The sequence below is a fragment of the Trachemys scripta genome, chromosome 1 (genome assembly GCF_013100865.1).
Source record: "Trachemys scripta elegans isolate TJP31775 chromosome 1, CAS_Tse_1.0, whole genome shotgun sequence".
Lineage (NCBI taxonomy): Eukaryota > Metazoa > Chordata > Testudines > Emydidae > Trachemys > Trachemys scripta.
The window spans coordinates 55,550,604-55,559,160 of NC_048298.1; the positions used below are offsets into that span (position 1 = coordinate 55,550,604).

Below are 8,557 nucleotides of genomic sequence, written 5' to 3' on the forward strand. Positions count from 1 at the left end.
AAGAACAGGAGTACTTGTGGCACCTTAGAGACTAACAAATTTATTAGAGCATAAGCTTTCGTGGACTACAGCCCACTTATGCATCCAAAGAAGTGGGCTGTAGTCCACGAAAGCTTATGCTCTAATAAATTTGTTAGTCTCTAAGGTGCCACAAGTACTCCATTTCCCATTTTGTATGTGTGCAACTGACTGTTCCTTCCTAAGTGGAGTACTTTGCATTTGCCCTTATTGAATTTCATCTGATTTACTTCAGACCATTTCTCCAGTTTGTCCAGATCATTTTGAATTATTATCCTATTTTCCAAAGCACTTGCAACCCCTCCCAGTTTGGTATCTTCCACAAACTTTATAAGTGTACTCTTTATGCCAGGGATTCTCAACCTTTTTTAATTCACCCCCCGCCCCCAACATGCTATTAAAATTCCACTGCCCACCTGTGCTACAACAACTGTTTTTCTGCATATAAAAGCCAAGGCCAGCATTAGGGGGTAGCAAACAGGGCAACTGCCTGGGGCCCCACACCACAGGGGTCCCAGGGAAACTAAGTTGCTCAGGCTTCAGCTCCAAGTAGCAGGGCTTGGGGTGGCGGGGCTTCGGCTTTCTGCCTTGGACCCCAGTGAGTTTAATGCTGGCCCTGCTTGGTGGGCCCCCTGAAGCCTGCTCATGGTCCCCACGGGACCTCGGACCACTGGTTGAGAACTGCTGCTCTATGCCATTATCTAAATCATTGATGAAGATATTTATAGAATCATAGCATATCAGGGTTGGAAGGGACCTCAGAAGGTCATCTAGTCCAACCCCCTGCTCAAAGCAGGACCAACCAGATTTTTACCCCAGTTCCCTAAACGGCCCCCTCAAGGATTGAGCTCACAACCCTGGGTTTAGCAGGTCAATGCTCAAACCACTGAACTATCCCTCCCCCATGAACAGAACAGGACTCAGAATTGATCCCTGCGGGACCCCACTCATTATGCCCTTCCAGAATGACTGTGAACCACTGATAACTACTCTCTGGGAACAGTTTTCCAACCAGTTATGCACCCACCTTATAGTAACTCCATCTATGGGGATTTTAAGGAAGATTACTTCTGACTGCTAACCTTAAACAATGTTTTTATTATAAGCTCGCTTAGTCACTGTAAGTATGTGTATTTTATCATTTAAAACATACCTGTTCCCACCATGAAAATTAGCCCGCACTTAAATAATCGGTGCATCAACTAACCAGTGCGTCCAATATGCCTGATACTGAAAATGGACCAATTTCCCAAGTAACATGAACGTAATTTATCCTATACACTTCCCAAAGCACAGATCAACTAAATGAACAGAACTAGTGAAGGAATTCCAAAAACAAGTTCCAAAAACAAAAGCAATCAGGCAAAACTGCCATAAAAAATAATCAGAAGAAACATCAATAAGCCTCAATAAACAGTACAACAGTTTCCATAGCTCCACTTGCTGGTAATGAAAAGTAATCGATCACTGAATTTACTACAGGCCACTGAAAATACAGATAGTGGAAATTATTTTAAGGTCTCTCCCATGATCTCTTTTATGCTTAATGATGTTTGCAGTGTTCTGTAAAAAAATATATGCATTGTTAATTACAAACTTTTTTTTGTTTTGTCTTTATAGTTGTGAAATAAGTTTCTAAATGTGAACCAATTCAGTGCTGTCTTCAAGTCTGCAAGAAAGACCTTGTGTACACTTACAGATTACGTCGACATGGCTACATGGACCAGGGTGTGAAAAAACACACCCCATAGCTCTGTAGCTATGCTGAACTAACACCCAGGGTGGACGCAACTATGTTGATGGAAGAATGCACACACTGACATAGCTACGGTTGCTTGGGTACATGGTATTCCTACACCCTGGGGGCTGCCCAAGCAGTGGCTGCTCCGGCCACTTGCCAACCACTGACCGGGGCCGCCCAGAATCCGTGATAGGCATGGAGCCCTACACATAACATATAGAGAGCTCCATGTGCAACCACAATGGTAAATAGGTTGAGAACCACTGAACTACACTAATAAGAAACCCAGTGGACATGGCCCAAGTGTATCTACCACACTTTCGGCAAAGGTATTGCACTCCCCCCCGCCTTGAGAGAGAAGGGAACTCCTGTTGAGGAAGGATTTAAAAAAAGACTGAGTGAAATAGAGCTTATTTTATTTAAAATTACACATCAAATTAATTGTTGGATAAATTATCTTTAAATATTTTCATACATTTGAAGTGATTTCTTTAAAAAGTTCCAGACTTCTCAATTTCCCACAGAATATTGAAAGTAAATTCTTCATAATTTATAATTTTCCATGTACATCCAGTCATCCTTGTAACAACTAAATATGGTGGTCTGTAACCAGACATATCCCGAGCAGAAATTACTTTCTGCCTTTCTAAATAGAAGTCTATGCTCAAAATTTACTGAACTAAAATCCCAACAAATATGAAGTCACATTTCTGATACACACAGGTACCATGATAACCACTGCCCCATAAACACAGATTGTGAAGACACCATATAAATATTAGATTAACATTCATCTAATAAGTTTCAATGTTTATAGTTTTAGATTAATGGGATACAATCCTAATATATTGTGCCTGAAAATGTTCAAGTAGTAAATAAAATGACAGTCCTGAGAACATTTGAAAAGTTTCCAAAGAAGTTTAGAATGAACTGGCTCTCAGCCTTAAAGATACCTCACACAAGAAGAAAAAATGGATGACTATGTTTACTTCTTTATAATGTCTAAAGAGTTTTGTTTCTTACTTTTAAGACCATTTGGGAGTAGTGATTTGGGAGGATTTTCTGTTTTAACACATACCACACAGGAAATTCAGATCTTGTTATCCTATTTTTTTCCCAGAAGACTATGTATAACTGGATAACTTTTAAGATAACATTACAAGTACCAAATGAGTGAAACCTGAGCCACTGAAAAGGGAAGAACTTTTATTCTGGCTTTTGTTTGTTTTTGTTAATACACATCACAACTGAGAAGAAAGATATCTTTGTTAAAGATTCAACACTGTGACCTCTAAGTAAAAGACTGTGGAAGCTCCCAATCCACTTCCAGGATCTCCTCCAAGGAGACCATTAGTAAAAAAAAGGAAAGACAAAACTTGTGTTTCATGGTATTTCTAAGGTAAAAGACAAGTGGAAAAAGAATTTGAAAAATATTTTTCAAGGCTTCTTTATGCTTCATAAAGCAACCAAAGAGGGCACAAACTAACTTTCCCATTTTTAGGCTTCCAAATATAATTTCACAATAATTAGTACAAGATGAGTTAGACTACTTCATATCCCTACAAAGTAAAATTCAAGTACATTTTAGTTAGTGATATTAATTTGTCTTTTCATCTCAAGATCATGATATTTTAATTACTGTTGCCAAGGTTATTATTTATATATGAAGGGTAGGGCAGGTAAGGATTTACTCCACTCTTCGTCCTTACAGTAAGCTTGAACTCTTTTAGGGTATGTCTGCAATACAGCAACATAGCCACAGCACTGCAACAATAGCGTAAACATTTTGTACATCGATGGGATGGATTTTTCCGTTGACATAGGTAATCCACTTCTTCATTCGACCTAGCTGCATCTACAAAGGCACTGGGAGTGAGGGGGGAAGTAAGTCAACCTAACTATGTCTGACAGGGCGTGAAATTTTTCGCAACTGTGAGCCATGCCGTTAAGATGACCTAAGTTTTAGGTGTAGGCATCAAACAGTACCACTCTGATAAAGGTTTGTCTACACTACCACTTAAATTGATGCAAGTTACATCCCTCAGAGTGTGAAAAAGCCACCCCCCCCCCGAGCGATGTAAGTTACATCGACTTAAAGCAGTATTTACACCATGCTATGTTGGTGAGAGATGCTCTCCTGCCTACATAGCTTGCCCCTCTCGTTTCTCCCGTCGGCATAGCAAGTCTTCACCAGACACGCTAGAGCAGAGCGGCTGCATCGGTGCAGCTGCACTGATGTAGCCCAGTAGTATATGCTAGCCCTAAGTTAGGTGTCTTTCCCTTAAAAGACAAATCCCCTTAAGAAAAAGTTGTGTTAAAAGCCAAATGTGTTAATGATCATATGAATGATGCTGTGGTTGTGCAAAAAAATAATTGAGTTAGTCCCCTGGGCTCTTTTTAGACTTACTGAATATCAACTCACTGGTATAAAAGTCCTAAAAAGCTATAAAACTGCTGAGATAACTGGTAAATAAAGTTCTGTTGATTTTATATAATTTTTATCTATCTTTAAAGTGAAACTGTGTAAAACATCACAGAGACAATTCTGTAGTCCAATCAGATAATTACAAGGTAAAAAAATACAATAATGCAATGTTATATTTAAGCATTTACAGAAAAAAGTTAGGAAATATATAAGTTCTAGTCCCTTACAGGAACCACATTTAACCCACTTTTACACGTGATATAGTTTCATTTCATGTTGCATATGCATTACATGAACAATAACTGATTATAGATTTATTTGCATATGCAATTATGTACGTGTAATTGGTTATTTCAATGTGCAGATAACCCAGTATATGTATAAGCTAGCAAAACAATGCTCCCAAGCGCTGCAGCTGAATCTGTGAGGATGTATATATGGGACAGGGGCTCACATTACTAGTAAGCAAAGAGCCATGCCATGTATGAGTTGCACTAATTCTCTTCTCTCGCAAAAACACGAGGAGTCCTTGTGGCACCCCTCGTTGTTTTTGGTGATACAGACTAACACAGCTACCCCTCTGAAACCTCTCTTCTCTCGAGAATTCATTCCTCACTGAACTCCTAAAATGAAAAAGTTCAAAGAAAAGTTTCTGAAATTTGTTTTTTTTTAAATGGTAAAATCCCAAAATGATAAGAGCCCAAAGGCTAAGCTTTTCAGAAAGTTCTAAGAACCTAGAAAATAGCATAATATAAGTATTTTTCAACCTTAACTGTAATGCAACTATTGGACTGCTATACCTGATATCAAAGTTTGCACTGTGCTACATTCCACTTAAAATTTCAGCTGAATCTTTAAATTTTAACTTAAATATAAAGTTTTATTGCTGCAATTAAGAATCTTATATTTAGCATGAAGCTTTTTTTAAAAAAAGTCAAGTTGCACTGGACCCTCCATCCCAGATAATTCTTAGAAAGTAAACTCTTTGGGGGCAGGGGCTGTCATTTATTAAATCTGTACAATGGCACCCAACCTTTGGGCACTATTGTAATATAAATACATATTAATTAAAATCTATATGAAGCACAAAAACCTGTTTTCCAATAAGCAGTACAGAAAATTCACAAATGAACTGTCTGGATAGTGTCTATTTATATTTTAAAAGAAGCTTCCTTACCAATTACACTAATACCACATAAGATTACTAAACACAAAAGAGTTACCTTACTTTTCACTATTTACTTTCTGTATTTTGCTCTTTTTGGATATTTAGGTTCATAGCATCTGTAGTACAAACACTGCAGATTTTAAAGTCTCTGAAAATTACTCTCAATTTTAAATAAGCATAAAATACTACTGTTACTTTTATTAATATTAGAGAATGTGAAATATATATGTACATTTAAACCTAGGGCCTCCTCTGTCCAACAACATTCTTTTAATGGATATCAAGCAAAAAATAAAAAATAAAATATAGGACACTGGTTGACCACCACTACATTCCCTCCAAAACTCAAGTATAAAGTCTCACTGATTTAAGGGTCAAATTTCCCTCACTACCAGTTTTAGCCCAGTGTAATTCCAATGACAAATTATTCCTGATTTACTCCAGCATAATAAATCCCAAGTTCCTCCTTTTAACTTTACTACAATTTCAGGCTTTAATCTAATTCTTGGTGCCTGGATGCAATGTGCTGATATGGTGATGCCAATACAGAAAGCTTGTACCCAGACATTTTATTACAAAAGTGATCTAGATAGAAAAGATTTTGACCGACTCGAACGGGAGCAACATTTAGCTCAGTGCACGGGACTGCTGTACACACGCGATTTTAACAAAGCTTGGTCCGTGCCTATCTCGATTACGTACAGTCGGGATTTGTTTTGGTGGTTTGTTTTTGTGTAACAAAAGCTTTGCCCGGATGCTGGCGGAGCGGGGACGACGAGGAGCAGTGCCCGGGAGCAGGCTCGGAGGCCGGCGCTGGCCCGGGGTCTCGGGAGCTCAGTTACTCCAGCCGCTGATCCCCTTTGTTTTCCCTCTTGCCCCGGGGAGATGCGCAGCCAGCCGGGTAAGGGCCCGAGTAGCGCAGCGCGCCCAAGCCCAGGGCCTGCAGGACAACGGCCTGTCACGTTTGGGTTTAAACTCTTGATCCGATCGGCTCGCGTCAGTCTCCACCCACGGCGGGAGGGGAGGGGGCGCAGCGGGCTGGGCACCAAATCCCGCCTGCTGCCCCGGCGACGGGGAACTAGAGACCGTAACTCTCCGGTGGGCTTCGAGTTGAGATGAAGGCCCCGCGCAGCCGGGCTGCCGCCTCCAACACGGGGCTGGGGAGTCGCCCCGCAGCCCTCCCGGGAGGAACCGGCTCAAACTACTTTCACTTGTAACATGGGAGCTGCCGAGAGTCCCCCCGCCTGCGCCCCCTCGCCGGGAACCAGCGTCCCAGGAAACGCGACACCGCCCAAGCGCTCCCCAGGCCCTAAGAGGCCCCCAGCCTCTCCTCGGCCTGCCACCCCCCCTGGCGTACCTGGCGCCAAGGATCGGAGGCTCCGGCCGTAGAGGCCCCGCGTCCCCACAGGGCCCGGTCACTGCCGCGCTGCCAGCTTCCCCAACATGGAGGCTCCGCCTCGGGGCTTCCGGGAGCCGCCGCGGTCGCTTCTCCGCGGCTGAAGCCCGGAACTCGTCCCCGGCCTAAAGGCTCCGCGAGAGGAGGGGCGGGCTCCAAGCGCGCTGCGCCACCGCCGCCTGCTCCGCTCGCTCCTCAGCGGCTCCCCGGCCACATGTCAGTGCGCGGCGGCGACTGCGCAGCACCCACGGAAGCCGCGCGGCGGCGCTGCCCAACCGCCTTTTGCGACAGATGAACAGCGTGGCGGCGGGCGGCGCAACCTGACAACGAGACGCCTCCAACCAGGCCCCCGCGCGTCGCCTGCAAGGGCATTCTGGGAAAGGTCCTCCGGCTCCGAGCTCTGGAGGGCGGGGGAAATCAGACGCTGCTGCGATAGGAAGACGCAGGCAGAGGAGCGAGGCCAATGAGCCGGGCTGAAACCTGCGGGGGGAGCGCGGGCCGGTGCGCGCGGTGCCGAGCTGTAGAAGCCGCAGTGACGCGGCTGGCAGCCGTGGCGGGAGTCTCGCTGCGGCTCGTGCAGAGCGTGGGCTGCTTCCTGCTGCCCCCAGCGCTGCGGGGTTGATGGCAACAGGCGCCCCCATAGGAGCGGGGCGTTTCCCCCTTTGCCGGGGCGCTGGCGACGGGGGCCCCTCAGCCGACTCCATAGGGCGCACAAAGCGGCTGTGCGGCATGTGCAGGGCGGGCGGCCTCGCCCTACGGTGTTCAGGAGACCAAACAGCGGTGTTCGTGCTAGTGGGTAGTTGTGGTATTTGGCTGGTTCCCCTTGTGTGAACACGGGGCTCGTGAGGACAGATTTGATCAAGCAGGTTGGGCAAGGCACAGATTTACCCAGGAGGGGAGCCTTGTGATGATCTGCTCCAGGGGTTCTCAAACTTCATTGTGCTGCAACCCCCTCCTCCCCCCATCTGACAACAAACATTACTACATGACCCCAGGAAGGGGGACAGAAATCTGAGCCCACCTGAGCCTCACTGCCCCCTGTGGGGGGACCAAAGCCTAAGCCCAAGGGCTTCAGCCCCAGGCGGGGGGCTTGTAACTTGAGCCCCACCACACAGGGTGGTGTGGAGAAGGCTTTCACCATGGCTCCGTGCCCCAGCAAGTCTAACACCAACCATGGCAACCCAATTAAAATGGGGTTATGACCCACTTTGGGGTCTCTACCCACAGTTTCAGAACTTTTGCTCTACTCTGACCTCCTGTAATTAAAACACAGGCTTTAGAACAGGGATCTCAAACTCAAATCACCACAAGGGCCACATGAGGACTAGTACATTGGCCCAGGGGCCACATCACTGACACCTTTTCATATAAAGGTACAAAAGCCCTGCCCCAACTCCATCCCTTCCATGAGGCCCTGCCCTGCCTCCATTCCATCCCCTTCACCAAAGTCCCCACCCCAACTCTGCCCCCTCCCTATTCCAACCCCTTCCTCAAATCCCTGCCCCACCTCTTCTCCGCCTCCTCCCCTGAGTGTGCGGTTCCTCCCTCCTCTGTCCTGGAAAGTGCTAAGCGCTGTCAAACAGCTGTTTGGTGGCAAACAGTGCCTGGAGATAGGCAGAGGAGCATGGACACGGTACGCTGGGAAGGAAGGGGGGCGGCGGGTGAGGGGAGCTTGGCAGCCGCAGGAAATAACTCCGGGTGGGCGTGGGGAGCTTGGCGGGCCGCAGCAAATAACTCCGCAGGCCGTGTGTATGAGACCCCAGCTTTAGAACTTCCCTTAAATAATTCCTACAGCAGAGCTTTTAGAAA

At 45.6% G+C, this 8,557-nt stretch overlaps 1 protein-coding gene across 2 annotated transcripts in view; it reads right to left on the reverse strand.

Annotated features, from left to right (window-relative positions):
- The window catches only part of SCAF11 (SR-related CTD associated factor 11), a gene marked incomplete in the record, with an annotated part of 64,098 nt that extends 57,000 nt beyond the window's left edge, over nucleotides 1–7,098 (reverse strand). For both annotated transcript variants that reach the window (XM_034770001.1, XM_034769992.1), the window contains 1 exon segment: nucleotides 6,710–7,098.
- Between the last annotated feature and the right edge of the window lie 1,459 nt (nucleotides 7,099–8,557).